This window comes from Ostrinia nubilalis, chromosome 13, assembly GCF_963855985.1.
Source record: "Ostrinia nubilalis chromosome 13, ilOstNubi1.1, whole genome shotgun sequence".
Classification (NCBI taxonomy): domain Eukaryota; kingdom Metazoa; phylum Arthropoda; class Insecta; order Lepidoptera; family Crambidae; genus Ostrinia; species Ostrinia nubilalis.
In genome coordinates this window covers 8,974,392-8,994,480 of record NC_087100.1, presented here as the reverse complement: position 1 = coordinate 8,994,480, position 20,089 = coordinate 8,974,392, and positions in this window count along the sequence as shown.

The window sequence follows — 20,089 nt, the reverse complement described above, 5'->3', positions numbered from 1 at the left end:
ATATCTCGCCTAAAAGCTTCGTTGATGAGGCAAATTCCCAGAATCCGAACTGGCTGTGACAACCCTGAGGAGTGCGTACATGGCACATAAATAGTATACAACCTACCCGATACGGATGTCAATAGCCGAGATATGTTGGGAGATACGTAGTATACAAACCTTTGAATATACACTGTTTTATGTTACCCAATGCCTTTTTGTTTATTTAAGGTTTTGTACACAAGCACAAGGTCCAATACTACCTACAAGTAAACTTCAGCAGAATAAATGATATACCTACTTCAGCACATGAGAATTATTTTATGTAGGTAGCGGTTTGTTTTTGTAAAGGTGTAGTAAGTATCAAGGTGAATTTCTACGAAAAAAATATTTATTATCTGATTTGTTTGATTAAGTATAAAAATATTAAATCATCCATAATAATTCATCAAGATTAAGATATCAACCATCTAAAAAGAAAAATAACAAATACAGTTTACCTACTTCATTTCTGAATAAACATTTCTTCTTTCTTCCTTTTTAATTAAAATTATTTTAAGCATGGGATCATATAAGAAAATAAGTGTAGAGTTGCGGAGTCACTGCGCATTTATTAGCGTGAAAAACTGACCAAGTTTTATAAGCTCAATGATCAGTGCCATCTAAAGAAAATATGCTGTAACTACTATTAAGTCGCGTGAGGGGCGTTTAATCAAAATCTCACACACTGCAATTTAGTCTTAAGTACCTAAATAGTTACTTCATTGTAGCCTTTGGATAAAGAAAAAAAACGTGCCAACTACCAACCCTATTTCTACCCCATAGAAGCCGTCTATGAAATGTTGCCAGGTGCATTTCCAAAAGGCGCCTCGGGGCTCTATGCTGGTGGCAAAAAAAAAAACACTAGCATGCCCAAATAGGGTTAGTGTCAGGCAGGTGGCCGACTGTAACACCATACTAAACCCTTTTGCGTGGAAAAGGAACAAAAGCTGCGATGACCAAAGATAGTAACCACACCTGGGAGAAGGACAGGCAAATGACACACTGCTGCAATTGACTGATAAGAAACATCAGTACCTAAATACGTTGTCTTTGTTGTCTAGTGCTGAAATCAGCAGGAAAATAATAAAAGATAAGGTCTTGTTTCACATAATGATGACGTGAGTGCAGCTGACTCGTTAAAGCTGGCGCCTCCAAAATCTTGATCAGGATAAAAGAGAAAGTTAAAGGAAATGTAAGGCTGAGTTGCACCATCTTACTTTAACAATCGTCAAAAATCTGTCAAAGTAAGTTGTTAGGTTAAAGTAAGTTGATGCAACTCAGCCTTAAACATGAGTTGATTAGCGTAACACCACCAAATTGTCTTAAAAAACTTTGGTGTTTCTTGGCAATCTCAGTCAATTCATGAGTGATAGTAAATGTTGCACTTTTATCTAAACTGCAACTTTACCATTATCATACCCCGATCCATATTAATTTTATGGTGTGGTTAATCTGCGGATGTGACGTCATTTTGTGGTGGGCTACATGTAGCGGCTGCAACCCGAGGCGCGCCGCCCTGCGGCTGCGACGGGGAAAAAATGACAAAAAGCGTCAGACTTCCCGTTCAGACTCCGGCGTCGTCAGACTTCGCAACACGATACGTCGTGTCGCGGTCACCACGCGCCCAAACGTTAACTCTACTTTGTTGCTGAAGAACGTTTGTTTGTTTTGGCCACGTAATTTTAGACTCAAACTACAGGACAGATTTTAATTAGATGGACACATTTTACGCGTCAGCCATGAGCTCCTTGAATAATAGCGCAGTTGTAATAATGGTAGTGTATTTCTCTATTTATGACAACTTATTTGTGAACGAAACATGAATTAGGTTCATAAATTAAGACAAAGTTTGCGCATAGTGAATGATATTATGAAAATTACGTAACTGTTATTTAACTAAGTAGTATTAATGGTCCTCCACCCACGTCATCATCATATATGTGGAATTCCCTAAAACGTTTCACCCTCATTTCACCCACTTTCGACTTTCTACATGGTCTAAGTTTCTGCGAATTCGATTACTAGTCGCTGATCTAATGTTTAGGAAATGGTAGAGCTAGAATCAGTCATGAAATAAGATAAATTAGTAGTTTAAATTGATATTAGGAATCAGAATTAAGTAGGTAAAAAAAGGAAAATTCTTTACAGTTAAGATTTTACATAATGAAGTTTCGGTTTTTTGCAGTTTACATTGATCTTGCAGGCAAACTTAGGATTGTTAATTAACTTTTACTTGTTTAATATGTTCCAATAAATAAATCATTAATGGTATCTAAATACTTGTAAAATATGGAGAATTCTATAAGAAAAAAAAATGATAGCCTGATTGTCACTGGTACTTATCCGACTAACTATATAAAATTACTTTAATGTAGCTGTATGTTACCAGACTAATCTGAGCAATTGGAAATAATTGCTCATGTGATTATTTCCTTTGCGAGATTAACTCACGAGACAAAAATAGTTGTTTGTACATCCATTAATATAACGGAATAAGATTTGCATAATGTATGTTAATTATATAAATTTTACGTTAATTGATGGTAAGTGCCATGACCATGTTTGCGTTCTGATAATGTAGTGAAAAGCGGTAAGTCATCGTGTAAGACTGCCACTCTAGTGGAATCTACATGTTAGTAGGTAAATTACAAACCATTTTAGTTATTTTTTCGCCAATGTGTATATACAGACATATTACTTTTCTTATAATCATTTCAGCCTATTTAGTCCACTACTGAACGTAAGCCTTCCCCCAAGAAACGAGACAAAACATGATCTCCCGGTTTTCCAGCCGCTGCATGCTATGTTCTTGAGGTTGTCGGTCCATTGAGCAGGGCTACGCCAAGTTTGTTTAAATGTGCTTCGTTAGAGAATAATACCTGTGATAATACCTAGTTAAATAACATTCGAGGAGTAAGTTTGTAAAATGACATAACTATGTATAATAAATAGCCAATAGGTTCTAATTAAAACAGTTTTAGAACTTTTCCATAGTTTAATAAAAGCAATTACTATGAAATAGAATGTCAAATGACATTGATTTCATGGAGATTTGTGGAATTCATTCTGATAACCACTTAAGTGACAAAAATAGGCTGTCAAAAATATTCAATAACTTGGAAGACTCGGCGATTCTACAAGGCAAGGTGGACTTATGTAACGAAACTGCAGAGGTGTTCATCATCTACTTACGCGTAATAACAAACAATGCCAATTGCCAGTTGATAAGATGGTGAAATTTTGGTGTTGAGACTTTCGGTGTTGTTGGTGTTGAAGTCAAAGTTCAGAAAATAAAAATTTTGGCTCGTTTTGTGCCCTAAAGTTAAATATAGCTCTAGCTATTTAGCAAGGAAATGCAGCTAGAGTCCTTGCCTGCTTTTTTAATTAGGCTTTACTTATTTTATTTGAGTTTTGTTAAGTTTTTGTTTATATTATTCATATTGTTGCTAGTGTTAAATAGTAGTGTTATACATATAATTTAACCTAAAATTTATATCATACGGAGTATTGAGACATCAAAAAAAGTACTCGTATACCTATGTCAGTTGCATCTGCGTTAGGTGCGTGCATATCTCGTAAAACAAGTCGGTTCACAGGTCAGCTGCAAGACACAGGGCGCACCTTGTAACTTGGTGCAGTCGACACCGACTGTGTATTTTTGCTGCAAAATCGTACTTATTACAAATGCATAGATGCTACAGTGTTTTAGCTCGATACGTCGTCCTCTGTACAGTTGCATCCGCTGAGTTTCACAATAATGTATAAATTAATCTTAAATTAACGCACTTTGTGTTAAATTAAACCTTGAACTAAACTATTTGGACGTTTGAATTGCTAGAAAATTAGGAACATCAATTAATTATTAAAAGGTCAATCTAAATGTTGTGGTTATCATAACTGCATAATTAATAGTCTATTAATAGATTTAATTAATTGTGTGTTTTGTATTTCTAAAAAATTGTTGAAAGCTTTAGTTTTCAGTTTTGAACAGAACAATTTGCCTTGCCACTACTCGCCAGAGCATAGAGGTGAAATTGTTTTTATTTAGCAAACGTGTATCACCTTCAGCTCCATTCTCACACCCGGAGCTCGGCTAAGTGCTAAAATAGCTGTTTGGAACTTAAATGCATTGTCCGTCTGAGTGGTAGAGGTCATTTCTGCACCGATGTAGGAGAAATCGGCCGATGCACCGCGCATCGGTGTGCGTCGGTAGGGAGTGGTTGGTTCGCGCAGCCTCCGTTCGTCTGCGGCCCGTCTAGACGCCCCGCGGCCCGCACCCCGCGCCCGCTGCCTCGCTGCACCCTGCCAGTACCTTTCACTGCACCAGACCAGATGCTGTGTCCGCTACCGACTGCTAGACTGCATCTACAATGCTACTGAGGTATTTTGGTACCTGCATCTTATTGATGATCCGATGACCATCTGGGATGATGGTTTGGTATGAACGGTTAAAATTTTTTTAGGTATAATGATAAAATTATAAAAATACTATTTCATAACTAATTAAAATCTGAATAAAACATTAAAGTAAATCGGCAAAGCTACGTCAAAGGCGTTTTTGGTTGTCCCTTTGACGTAGCTTTGCCGAGTAAAACTTGAAACAAACTGATTTCCCTGTGGAAAACCCACGCCCATTTTTGCCGCTGGGACTTAGAATATTTGCCGGTTGTTTTTTCTACATCGGTATTATAGACTTTTTATCAAAAAAATATAGTTGGTAAACACACGTAAGTGCTTAACTGATGATATAATATGGAAAGGTAGGTATTTATTTTCAATACAATTAAGTTAACAATTATTAACCGCTGCTGGTACCTGACTTATAGTATACTTACTATATCGAATGGGGATTAATTCTGATGGCAATTGAGAAATAAACAAGAAGAAAAGCACACAGTAATGAGATTTAATAATATTAGGCTTAGCTTTTGTAGAGTTTTGCATTTGCCCGTGGTCGTGGAACAGAGTTACTTTCATACCTACCTATTACATAAACTTGAAATATGGTGGCGTTACCTGAGAGATATTCATTAGTGGATATCTATGTCAGTGACAGACAGGTATACGAAGACCCTGAGTAAAGCTCTACCTATAAGTATGCATGTTCACTAATTACGTTCATAGAAAATTTCACATTTCTGAAGACGCTTGCATTATTTATGTGTTGGCAGACATGTATGTCTTTACTATTGACTGAAAGCTGTAATGCATGTGTTGCCAATTTCTGTATTTGGTAGGTAAGCGTCGAGTCGTGAGCGCACAAACACAGTAAGTTACGTTCCAAGCTAAAGCCAAAGCTTGTAGTTGTCAGGGTGCAGACGGGCAAAAAGGTTCAAGTGAGATTAGTCGCCGGCCGGCTTTGCAAGTTTTGCCGGGACCGCAGCCCGCGGCCGCGGAGGAGCAACATAATAAATATGGCACGTCGATGCACCACAACATAGTATCCGGCTATAAATATGTAGATGGCCACCTGTCGAGGGTGGTTGTTCCACACCGGATTAAAGCATGCGACAACGCGCTCCATACACAATTTTCCTCCAGTCTATTTTTGTTTCGATGAGCTTGATGTTTTTTTCGTATAATTCGTATTACATAAAAAACTGAAATATCAACGTCCACTACTAATTGAATGGAGAGTTTCAGTAAAAATTACTCTAAATATTTAGATCGCGTTACGCCTTTGCTGTCATTAAAAACAAGTTGCGCTAATTTTAGACTGCTATAGACACGAAATTGGAGTAACTACGATTATGTTTAGTCTACTTCGTTTATAATGATCGAGACTTTTTTAGTCGTGATATTTTAGGAGGGTGTCTACCAGGAGTCTAGCCGCCGTGGCAGCGGTGAACAATGCATTAGCGAGAAGCACGACGCACAGTTCGTTTTGCGTGACCAAAAGTGAGTCAACCTAGAATATGTAGTCGGGGCACTTGCGACGTGGTTCAATGAAAATAAATAGTTTGTGGGCGATAATTCGAAATTACGTCACGTAATCGTCGGCTGTATAGGGAACGTTTCGGCGCGTCTGTTAGTGTGTGAAAGCGGTGTGGCTCATGACCTCCTGGAGCAGACGTCTAGACTCATACCTACTCATGGTCTAGAAACGCGACGGTAAATAGGCGAGCTTTCGTAGGCACTATCGGAAACGGAATGATGACCTGGCTGTGCGTCATGCTTATTGTTAAAGTAGATTTTGGACGGATTTAATGGTTTTTTAGAAATCGTGAGGCAGATTTAATAAATATTTTCCTTATTCAGTAGAAGTAGGAAGTCACTAGTTACATTAGATTATTATACCATCATAACGTAGGTATTTAGTGAATGCAATTCATACAATTAAACTAATAGCATAATTATTTTGATTTACTTGGGAGTTAGAGCGTAATAGAAATGGTAAAGACAGATGACGGCTCATCAAAAAGTATTTATACTGTAGCATATTATACGTAGTTCATAGCTGGGCATTAACTCGTTAATCCGTTAATCGTTAATTAACGAAGTTAACATTTCTATTAACGGATTAACTTTTAAGTTAACTTTGAAAAATGTTAACGGACTCGTTAACTTCCGTTAAATTATCCTAAGTCCGTTAATCGTTAATCCAGTACCTACTATTTACCAAAAAGATACAGCAGGCACGCTGAAAAACGTGTTCTGACAAGTACGTTCGGGCTTCCAGAACTTCCAGAACCCAAAACAACAGTTTTTGTAACCATATCACTAACGAAACGATATATAACGATATAAGAAAATTCTATTTTTTATTTATTTATTTATAACCTTCAATGTAACCTTGTTGGTGTTCAAATAAATAAATAAAATAAATAAATAAGCTTTATATTGATTTCACTTGTTAGTATGGGACAAATCTTGCAACTGAATTTAAGACCAGTTTTTCTCAACCGATTGAGCTGAAATTTGGTATACTTATGTAAATACGATGACAATGCAATGTTAGGTACCATTGAGCTAGTCTGATGGTGGAGTCAGGAGGTGGCCATAGGAACTCCTAAATGCGGAATCGCATCAAATTTGGGTTCATTGGATTTGGATTTATTTTGTCTTTTCGAGCACTTTAGTACTAGATGATGTCCAGGGTCCTGATGATGGAGTCAGGAAGTGGCCATAGGAATTCCTAAACGAAACGGTGGAAACTTATCGAGTTTGGGTTTGTTGGATTTGTCTTTTCGAACACTTTGGTGCTAAATGGTCTTGTAATTGAACCAAGGCTCTGAGATTGAGATACTAATAATAAAAATTGGCCAAGTGCGTGTCGTGTCACGCGCAGTGTAGTGTCACGCGCAGTGTAGGGTTCCGTAGTTGTCCGTCGTTACCACAATATATTTCAGAAGCAATAAATTTTTTCATCTCTTTAGATTTAGATCACTTTTCATATTTTCTCATAAGGATTTTTTACTGATTAAGAAATTAATAATACATGAGTCAAATGACTATTACTTTTAATCAAACTGATGTATCTTAACTGTTATAGTTTTTCTTGAAAGTTCATAAAAAGCAGTATATTAGAAATTTTTCCAGATTTTTCAAGCCAACAGTTTAGTTTTTAGAGGGGGGGGGGGGGGACGCCCTACTCTAACAAAAATTGGCACTTTAAACTTTAATAATTTGCAAACAGATCCCTAAATCGAAAAATATTCTTAGAAACTCCTAATCCATTTCAAAAGACCTATCCAACGATAGCCCCACACAATGGGGTAGAAGATGAAAAAAAAAAATTCATCCCCACTTTACATGTTTTGTCGGCGTGATTAATATACATACCTCTACAAAATTACAGCTCTCTAGTGCCAATAGTTTCCAAGCAAAACCTCGGACAGACAGACAGACAGACATATCGAAACTATAAGGGTTCCTTACTTCCTTGTCAGGACTACGGAACCCTAAAAAGTGTAAAATAAAATTATAATAATAAAAACTTTTTTTAAAACAAGCTTTTATTCTGATATGCAGTTGTACTAAAACGAAAAAAATAATTGTACTTATGCAAGGTTCAAATAATTTCAAAGCTTGTAGCGCAAACATAAAAGAGGAATAAATTCCATGCGCGATATTTATTTATTTTATCATGACATGTTAACGGATTAACGATTAACGTTAACTTGCGTTAAGTCTTCCGAAATATAACGTTTTAACGTTTAACGAAGTTAATTTTTTTATTAACGGTTTAACGATTAATGAAGTTAACTATTTGATTAACGGTGCCCAGCTATGACGTAGTTGTATTAGAGTCCGATAATTAGACAGTATTTTGCAGTAAAAATAAATCAAAATATTGTAGAGTCACTTTAGAATTGTGATCAGTCAAACAGAACTTACAAGATTCTCGTTTTCAGCAACATGTACATACAACAGTTATTAATAGGTACATATGTAATTATTATAATATATTATTATGTGCTATAGTTATTAATGCTTTACGTTATCACACAATAATATGTAATTATAACAACTGAATCCTTAATTAACGTTGGAAACAATTTTAAAATTAATTTTCCTCGTCGCTATCTTTCGAATTGTTTTATAAATTGCCTGTGCACAAATTGTACACCTATCGATGGTTTTATGGAGACAACGTTGTAAGTCTATCAGCTTTATGGCAAAATCTACATAATTTATTGAGTAATAACTATAAACTTTATTCACAGTATAACAGCGTGAGCGTGGCGTCCTTGGCTTGATAAATGGCTCGGCTGAGTTATGGGCTATGGTGGATCGAGCCCATATTTGCTAGAAATATACCTTAATTCCTATGACAGATGTCAAAACTTCAATTATTCTAACATAAATCCGGCGTATAACTCAGTATTTTAGCCATATGAAGCAGTGCTTTAAAGGACACAAGTCATAGGTCAGCAACGATTGGTAGAGTTAGGAGGTGCAAGTTGTGATTTCAATATTTATTCCATCACCGTGTAAATAAATTGATTTTATCATGAAAATGTTTGTTATGTTGCCTTTTTGAGTTGATCTCTCTCTTACTCCGAATTGTACACGATACAATCTAGCAATTATTAGAAAAATAAAAAATAATGGAACAATTTAGGCGGTCCTATCGCTAAGTAGCGATCATTCAGACAGCCCAGTAAGTAAATTTTAATTATTGTAGGTATTCTGTATTTTACGAAAACAATCCATTTGAAGCTGATGGATGCTACGCCCCGTTGGATTACTTTATTTAATCTACGAGTCTACGCGTATCGGATCACGTGACACGTATAGCTATACCTATGTCGTTTGCGGTCGGCTGTATTAAAAATTCGTCTGGTGCCTGTCTAGACGGCCCGCTCACTGCGACGCGACACCACAAACAGTCATGTAACGAACTAACATGATGCCTATGTTTTATGACGTCACCGTATATTTCCTCATTTTTAGTCATTCTGGTTGTAGTCTTTGTTCATGAAAAATATATTTGTTTTCTAAAGTGTTTCATTTACAGATACAGTTATTATGTTTGATTCAATTACAAGTTTAATATACATTTTTAATTATTTTAGTTGGTAACTCTACATTTGATAAAGCGCCCATTAATCATCATCATCATTCCTTAATTAATATTTTTGATACGTGTTTGTAAAATTCGCATCCAATTTTATAAAAGTGGTATGATTTGTAACAATGCCTTTATAGAACAACAAAAGAAATAAAATTAACATAAGATAAATCAATATTTTGGCTTTTGATTTCTGAAGTGTGCCCAAATACCAACACCAAATAGTCGCGTCGCGTTTGACTTTCTAACACCTTCAAAATTATGACCAAACGAATAGTGAAAGATGATAAGTTGTTATACGTCTCACTTGATTTATAAAACGGAGCTAGAGTCACTTTTTAAAAGGTGTAAGTAGATTTAGTTTGATACGATTTCACGCCGCATGGCATGAGGCCGTAGCATGAAATCTTTAGACTAATTTATAAATGGATTAGGAGTTGAATTCTAATTCAGGTAAAATCAGGAGTAGGTTATGGAGTAAATTGCATTATATGTATAAAATACAATTTTTAGTGTGTTTTGGTACAAGCCATTAATCACAATTAAGTTTCACTAAAATTTAGTTTCCTACTTAACTACATAATACGTTTATATCAGTCTTAAGTGTCGAATTCTAATTCACATAAAATGAGGCGTAGGTATGGTGTAGCATAGCAAATTCCCCCGCTCAGCGTGATCATCAATCTTCTATTCGATAAAACTAGTTAATTTCCATTACATTAAGTAGATAAGAGTTTCACTATCTAACTTGCTGTTTATTAATAGTTTATTTCAAATAGACTTAAAAACAATGAATTGTTACCTACCAATTAAATATTATTATCGCACCATCCAATTTACGTTTATTATAATGTACTATCAACTAATTTAATGAGTTAAGCGAGGTAGGTATCTCTCTATTATCAAAATAACAACCATTTATTTATACTAGCTTTCAAACCCTAGGTAAATACGGTGGACTGAATCGCTCGTAAAGTTGATATACTCGTATCATAGTGGCTGATGCATACTTTATGCGAGTGCAGAATGCAGTTGTAATGAAATTTTCTCGTCGGCTACAAGTTGCCGCAGATAATTTAACTCCAGACTAGTGTTGCAAGTTCCAGTGTGATAAAAATCGGGACATCGTATTTCATGTCTTATGCTACTGGTTTGTAAATTAATTGAACGTTTGTTGTAAGTACACAATGAAGCATTCAGTATTGTGGGTTAATGATAACATTCCCATGTATGACGCTGATGAAACAAACGTCCTCTCTACATAACAAACATCAGAGCAAATGGTGTCCTGAATTTCAGGACATTTTGAACAGGGACACATCCCCATCTCCTGAAATCTGGGACATCTCGCTCAAATAAATGCCAGCACTACCAGACGTCTGCAAGTCGACGATCTGCTGTAGCTCCCCGGCCCGACGGACTTATATCTACCCACTCACCTCTGCGAATTACTATTATACCCATTTCGCTTTTATTACACAAAACAGATTTTTAGACAAAGCATCGGTTTGATAGTATTTATAAATAATGAATTTACAGCTAGTTTCACGAAATGCAAATCCAACATATCATTATTAGTGGGAAGCATAATAGAGACATACGTTTATGTGTGATTACGATACCTACACCAATAATGAGCAAAAATTTTAAGCGGCCGGCACACGGTTTCTTATCGTGCGTGGTGACTGATGCTGCTAAATATTTTTAGATTTCCTACTAACAAACATTTAAAATCGCAAATGATTCATCATTTAGCTGTAAACATTTAATTTAAATTTACATACATACATAAGAAAGTGGTTGTAGGTACTACTTACTAGTGCAAGCAATTCTTAAAACTTGTAGCTCTACATCGTTGCTTGACTCTCCAGTGATACTGGTTTTGGTAAAAGTATTTAAAAAAATATCTTCTTTGAAAGACCATAATTTATTCATTGTGTTAAATGAGCAAAACGATTATCGAGTGATTGATATTCAATTCGTTCATTTATTACCCCGAACTCCATTTGCCAAAATTGTATGTATGTGGTTCCAAAGTTAGCGAGTCCATCAATCTCAGTAAATTATGAGTGCGTTAAATAATATGAGGATAATTCAATAGCCGGACATGACACGAGTCTGAAGATACCAATCTGTAGACCAGACTAATTTTTATTCATAGGACAGAATATGGCTGCAAAAACGCGGTGCCAATCATTTCATTCTATGCACACAAGAGAGTGCCAGACTGTGCGCTGAGCAAATACCTAGGGCCAATGTGCCGGTAGCAGGAAAACATTGCGATATACGTATACCGTCAAAGTGAATATAACAAGAAAAGATCTTAAAATGGAGGTTAGGTCAGAAAGAAGTGTACGAGTAATAGTAGTTTGCATCAATCATTTCAGTTCGTACCTTTTTAAAGGTTACAAAATGTCAAAATATTCGTGCTAAGCGCATCGGCCGTCATTTGGACGCATATTGTGTGCTGAGCCGGATCGGATGGCACGTCTAGACGCGCCATTCATACACGTCTATCTCCAGACTGATCTCGATAACACTAGCAAAAAACGTAACAATCTAAAGCGTACGCCTTAAACATAGAGATTGTGTTTAGACAGCAAATGCAATTAGAGAAATAAGAATGCTACTATATTAAAATCTGCTTGTTGTGAAGTAGGTACCCTAGAATGCAATCGTTTGTAAAAAATTGTTTGTCGAACGGTAGCTCCAGGCAAATAAGCCAAATGTATGTCAAGGTAAATTAAATACGAAAGATGCATGACATTCATGATAATATGAGTAAAAGAATTACTCTATTCCTGTGTTATTAGCCCAGCCATGCTGAGAAGTTGGATAATTTTGTGTCAGGTCAGCGTACGCGAGTCGCGAATGTTGAAGAATAAAAACCAAAACTAAAAAATAAGTAAAAGTAAGCGCAACAGGTAATGAAAATGGTGACTGGTCTCACACCGGCTCTGCGTCTACGAGACGGCTGAAAAACAGATGCCAATTAACGACTGCGCATCGGGCGACATGCAACTGATATTACATTATGTAAAGTCATTAAACTTTACCGTCTCCAGTTTAAGTGCGACTGACGCAAGACGCCGATCAAATATAAAAATGTTGCAAATTTCGACTTTTACTTGCGTATCGTACTTAATTAAATACTTACTTCAGGGCTATCCACTTTGGATGGACTTGAATTTAAGTACCGCAGCGACATTGCCGATACAAAGTATCCTGTTTTCGGAGGAAAACATCGCTCCATCGCTGTCGTAGGTTTTTTATTCTTCGTACTAAAAATGCTGGCAGATTTTAGTTTGCGATTGAGGTTCCCAAATGTAAAATAAATATCTAGATAAGACTTTGTAGTCTATATTTTGTATCTATATTTTTTGAACATTTTATTCCAATTTTCTGTCAGCTTTGGCGAATCATCATCATTTATAGTTAGTAGACAGATTATAAATCGAATTTAAATTTTAAAAGCTGCTCAAATTAATAATAATAAAAAATAAAATAAAATCATTTATTTGCAAGAACATGGTTACAGATAGGTGTTAATTTAATAAATTCCAGCATATTCTGTCGCATGCGACGTGCAAAAGTTCTTGTTCTTAAAGTTATGTTAATTATTGCTACATTTAGTTTCAGACTTTACATATTTTTACAACTCAAAATGACTCAAAATCTTATTTTACTCGTTGTTGTTTTTCATACCATGACAGTAAGAATACAATAAATAAATGTCAGGAAACGAAATTTGAATTGCAAATGTCAAAATAAATATAAATTAATTGTATAAATGTCAAATTAAGTTACATTACCGATGTCACATCATTCTATCATTTAAAAAGTCATTCACTGTATAATACATTTCACTACACAATATTATTCATAAAATACACATTACAATGTCAACCTTTATTCCTTTTGAGTCGTCAATTAATTAAATACAACCAAATATTATTTTAATTTAAAATTATGTAAATCATAATTTTGTTCTATTCGGAGTATGTACTGTATACTTTCATAACAAATTTGTCTTGTCGATATTCAAAACCGAGACCTACAATATCAAGGCTAGATATAGCCACTAAGTAGGTGAAGTACTGCATACAGGATATTCTCGTAGATACACAATTTATTTGCAATTGTAAATATTGCTTTATTATTTTAAAAACTAGTTTGTTTGTCGAGGGTCCTGTTGTCCACCCTGTCCCTGTATCTCCACCATCATGAGTGACATCATGACGGATCAATTATAATTACTTACATCACAAATCCTTTTCTGCTCTACTAGCATTATTTTAATTTTAACATAATTTAATTTCATATTCATAGTAACATCTTTTAAGAATTGGAGACAATACCCATGCAAGTGTCGTCTAATATCGATATCAGTCCGATACTAGCCTGTCAGTGGTGATATGATGTGGTAGTCAAAATTCAAGAGGCACAAAACACATTTCCAGTTACAGTGGGCCGGGCAATAAAGCAATGATACTTAAGATGGTTGTCTGGTGTTTTTCTGTTCATCTTGAAAGTCGTAGGTTGTCGGGGCTGAGGCCGTTCATATATTATACCCACTTAGTGTCTGGCAGGTGGTACGTATGTAGGGTTGGTTGGTCTCAGCGGCCGCTGCACCTTGGAACTGGTCGCGGGGTGCGGGCGGGGGTGCGGGGCCGCCGCTCGGGGCTCATCGACCTCAAGGCGCTTGCGCTTCCACCGGCGCCCGCGCAAAAAAGCGCCTAACCCAAATTTCGGTAGCCGTCTGCGCGATCTCTCCCGCGACGGGCGCGGGTCGCGATCGGATGTAATCGGCACGCATATGCAGCAATTGATTTGCAATTCGACGTGGATGTTAGACACCAAGCGGTAGTTGGTACGCAAATATGTTTAGCTCACTTTGTTGGGGTGTTGATCTTTCAGCCATCGTCATTGTACAAGTTAATAATGTCTAGACGACCTGTTTTTCACGTTTCGAAATTTAATGTTGTCTAGCTTTATTGTTGTTCTTAATTGCTCTATCGCAATCTTGAAATTAGTTGAAATGGTTCAGCACAAGAATCCAGTTTTGCATTTTTGCAGATGATACTGACATTTGCAGCAATAGCGGATAAAGGTGCGTCACCTTTACTTTTGATAGAGAAGGCCGTCATAATAGAGCCTTGAACTCATAACGAACGGACGCCGCTCGCTTTTGAACCGTCTGATAAAATATGTAAGCGTATAATTTGTCTGTTGATTGTCCATTGTGTGGAATGCGCCGCGGCCGCGACTGGTAGACGCAGCTGTAACCCAGGCGACAGGGGAAACAAACCGTCACCCCATTGAATTAGACAAAAATGGCAATCATTCAATGGAAAAAGAAAATCACCAACAGCCCTCTGTATGGTTTTCATGTCCTGAATTCAAATCTAGGTAGATCAATGAAATAATGTATTAAATTACATAATCATGTAACAGGCACATATTTGCGAAAATAAGTAAACAGTCTTCTCTAGGTATCTTACTCTTCAATAATAATCACGCTTATGATTTGATGCTTAGAGCCTGTTAATATCGTGACACCTTTTTCATGCAGACATCGAGTGATTTATTTAAATGTAATGATTTGATACATAATTAGGCGTCATATTTTTAACGAATACCTAACTCGTCGAAAATTATGCAACATCGGTTACTAATTAATGTGTTAATTGAACATGTGAGTATCACGAACTACATAATTTGATTATGTCGGTGCAGCACAAATTGCATCAGTATTTGAACTGTAGGTACTCGGGCTCTCGCCGCCTAGTCTGGCTTTGTTCTTTTACTCTACCGAGTAGCATCATATAGCATGTCTGTGGACAGGTTTAATGTCTAGCATTACGTGTTTGGCTCATTATAAAATTAACTTTGTTTTTTATTTCTTATTATGATTATAATACAGTTACTTATAAGTGTCTAAGATTAGCGAAATTAAATCTATTTTACATGTTACGATTAGGTTTTTATAGTTTCTTTGGTTTAGTGTTTAAGTTCTAATAATTTTATTTTAAAAGGTAAGATTAGATGAATTAGGCACTCACAATATTAGATCTCTACTTATATGATGATGATGTAACAAAGTAAAAAATATAATAATGTTACACATCATTGACTTATTAGAATGCAAAAACCGGTATCCGCAAGGTGTTATGTCGGATAAGGACTGACATATTTTATTTTTTACTGTTTGAGAGAGTCAGATGCGTTAGTAACTTTAATGAGTATAAAATATTATAAGATCAATTTTATTTTAACAAGCGTCATAATATGTGGATGTCTAGAGACAACTATGAAATTAAAACTATACGAAGACGGATTACTACAGCTATACAAACGATGAACAAGTGTAAATGACACAGCACGAAGGCGGATTAAAACCTTTAGATGACACATTTACCTAAGTTATGACACGCTTAATATCGTTTTAAACATTTGCATCGTGGATTATCGATTCTAGACATCACCAATCATAATTTCAGATCATTTCATTTTCCTCTCTGAGAAAATTCTGCTCTATCATGACAGAACCTGATTTCTCATTGATAGCCCTGAAGCAACAGCCCAGACATGCAAAACCAGGTGACACGCACGCCATTTACACAATTATGATTATGTTATCTACTACAGACACGACGCGACTTGTCTATAATTTAGGCGGACAGTGCACTTTAATGATTTCAAAGTGATTATCATTAAGTCATTATTTTCCTCAGCCGATGTTGGAAACAAAGACGCTGTGCTAATAGTTCTGACGTAATTTAGTAAAAACATGAAAGGAAGGTGTATAAGTTATACAAAATGAGATATAATATGAGGCAATATAATTAATTACTCATGAAATGCTTCTAGCCTATGAGGCTTTTTAATTTTTAAAAGCTTCCTTAGAGGGAACTTATGACCAACAAACACCTGTCATCAAATGAGTGAACTTTATTTGTGATACGATTACGTTTTTTACGTAGGAATCTGTAATTCAATGTTGTCATTATCATTGTTCCAGATATTGACACATTTATCTCGTTTTCTCAATCAGAATTTTATTATCTGAATGTTTAGGTTTTGTGTGACAACGCAGTATTTCGTGGTTGCGTAAGTAAAGATGAGATTTTCATCAAGTCCTAATGATAACTGTTCCAATGATACATATTGACAAATAGGTATGTAGGTACTTACGACTCTACCAAGTTTATTCCTTGGACATTGACTAGATTACTAGCTAGATATTTCTTTGTGAATTCCTATAAAGCCTTAACGCATTTTGTAGCGATAATCGGAAGAATATTATGTAACCTAATAATAATATCTTCATTCACTTATGTGTATAATAAGATTATGGACGGTATGTGGAAATAGATTAAAATTTATTTGATCCTTTTAAGTGGATTACAGACAAGGTTGATTTAGATGATAACAAATTATTTGCGTAACTAAGTAGGCGTGAAATTAAGATGCCAGGTGATATTCTGCCTTCTGATTATGATAATGCTCTACTTAATTAAATTCGCATTCAAAATATTGCTAATAGTCTAAACCTGTTTACTTAAGATTTCATTTTTATAGGTATTTTGATAAGATGAGATAAACTATCAAATATGAAAATAGGTAGGTAACTTAACAGAATGTAAAAACAAAACGAATGTCAAATTATTTCCTTTCAGTCTGATTTGCAAGAACCAGTTCAGTCAACACTAATTAATTTTTAATTTAAAACAATCAAATACCTATACGATAACAAATCATTTACAGTTGTGAAATCAGAGGAATGTAATAATTTCCTTGGATTGAATTCGTAATTAGTTAAATGTTGATCAAAATGCGTGTATAAAAAAGTATAGACCCTAATTGGCTACTGGTGTTACTCTCTTAGGATGGGCAAATAAAAAATAAAGTAACAAACGTTAGCAGTTTGCTTTTTGTGCACCCAGCGCATTAACGACGCGTGAAACTCGTTTCGTAATGAAATTTCGCAATAAAATTTATGTTAGTCATCGTTTTCGAACATGGTGTAATTGTACACTTTTCTCGGCTCTTTATTTATTTTTAAACCATCTTTTAACACACGCTTATAATGTCAGTCATAATAACTTAATATTATGCGAGAAGGTCGATCAATAGAAAATACTTTTTTTAATCGTTCGTTCGTTTCAGCCGAAAGACGTCCACTGCTGGACTTTTTTTATTATTTCCTTGAAATTCAATACTGACTGAACAGTTAGTATTGATTATTTGTAACGATTGCTTACTCTACCGCAACAAGAGCTCTTAACTGTGTGGTGTTTTGTTTTATTTTACAGTAATAATACTTTGTGGGCGGTAAAACCAGATGAAATCTCGAGTGGTGTTTTAACATCGCTTATTATGAGCATGATTGTGTTTAATAATATTGTAACGTTATCTCTCAGACACCGGACGCATGTTCTATATCTATAATTTTTATGATTAATTTGTCTGCCGAAATACTTATTTGTCTGTATTGAATATGTACCTAGACATTTATGTGTGTTAGGGATATATTAAGTCCGCTACAGAGCAATAAACACAGTGGTTGGTAGTAACATAATAAATATATTGGTATCAAAGCACACGTAGAATATTTACAATAGAGAGTTCGGCACAGCCATTACACAGCTAAAGACAACATCACATTTGAATATAAATGACAGTTCTATCATAGCGGTTCCAGCTAGCCAGCTCTACGTTATACAGCATGAAGGTGCTCATCAACACACCCCCTCAACTCATGCTTTATACAAGGCACTAGAGTACGCGCAACCCTAACCCTTTACTCAGCAAGTGATGCCTTATACGAGGCAAAGGTTTGGTGAAAATATCTGCCAGCATATTTTCAGTTGCCAAATGTTCTAAAGTTATCGACTTATTGTCACGCAGCACATCCCTTATAAAGAAATGCCTAATGTCGATGTGCTTACTTTTCGCGTGATAAACACCGTGATCTTCAGCTAGACAGATAGCAGCCAAGTTATCAGCATGCATGCTTACCTTAGACCAATGGTGAAGACCAAGTTCCTTCAGTAAGCCATTCAAATACACTGCTTCTTTCATAGCTTCCGCTAAACTTACAAATTCAGCCTCACGAGTCGACGTCGCAACGATGCGTTGCTTTTGTGATGCCCATGAGATACCTGCTCCGCCTAAAATGAAAACATAGCCGGTAAAAGATCGTCTATCTGTTTCACAGTTACCCCAATCTGCATCCGCATAACCTTGAATGCACTTACCCATCGGTTTAAATGTTAAACCCTGAGTAATCGTACCTTTTAGGTACCTAAGGATCCGCTTTGCAGCTCTCCAATGAGTTTCCTGAGGATTCTCTGAAAATTGTGCGAGTTTTGCCGTCGCGTTCGCGATATCTGGTCTAGTCGCTACGCTCAAGAACATAAGTGCCCCTATGAGTTCTCGGAACGGAAAAGACTTTCCTCCTTCATCCTTCTCTTTGCCACTCATAGCTATCTTTCCCATCTCCATTGGAGTTTGTACAGGACTACAGTCCTCCATGTTAAATCTCTTCAAAATGGTCTTTACATATCTCTCCTGTGACATGTGATATTCATTACCATTTTTCTTTATGTCGATCCCTAGACAAAAGGTTGCTTGGCCAAAGTCCTTTAGTTCAAACCTCTTTGCCAGTTCCTGCTTGAATTTATTTATGGTTTCTCTCTTGCGTGAAGCAATTAATATATCATCAACATAGATAACGACAAATAGGTCTGCTCCATTATTGTCACATTTATGATACATACAAGGTTCACCCACTGTTGGTCTCAAACCCATTTCTCTAAGTTTCATGTCCAGCTTCATATTCCACTGTCTTCCAGCTTGCTTGAGACCATATAACGACTTCTTCAAAAGACAGGTGTCACCCCCTGCTTTCATATTCTCAAGCATTTTCACAGCTCTTTTGCCTATTTCGCTTTTTCTGCCATCCAAGCTTATCAGCTTTTCTAAACTTTCTTTCAGCAGTTCTGGAATTCTCATATAAATATTCTCATCAAGATCTCCATTTAAATAAGCAGTATTTATATCTATCTGATCTATGTCCATGCCCATTTCAGCTGCTAAAGCAATCAATAGACGAACCGTTGCTATCCTAGCAACTGGGGCGAATGTCTTGAAGTAATCCAGACCATGTTGTTGACTATATCCTTTCGCGACAAGCCTGGCCTTCTTCTTTTCTGTTAAATCAACATTTACCTTCGTTGTTAACACATATCGACATCCAATGACATTTCGATCAGGTGGTTTCTTTACTATTTTCCATGTATCATTCTTCACTAAACTTCTTAACTCTGATAAAATTGCTTCTTCCCATTTGACTTTTTCATCACTTCCCAAAGCTTCCTTCAAAGTTGTCTCAATAGCTCCAGCAAAATCATCACAGTCACCATATTCTTCTTCCTGTGACTCACTGTCACTATTCTCTGTTTCTCTAACTTCAACCATATTAAAGATTTTTCGGGGGCGCCCAACGTGTCCTCTCTCAATCCTAGGTCTTCCAGGGCCTCTTTTCAAAGT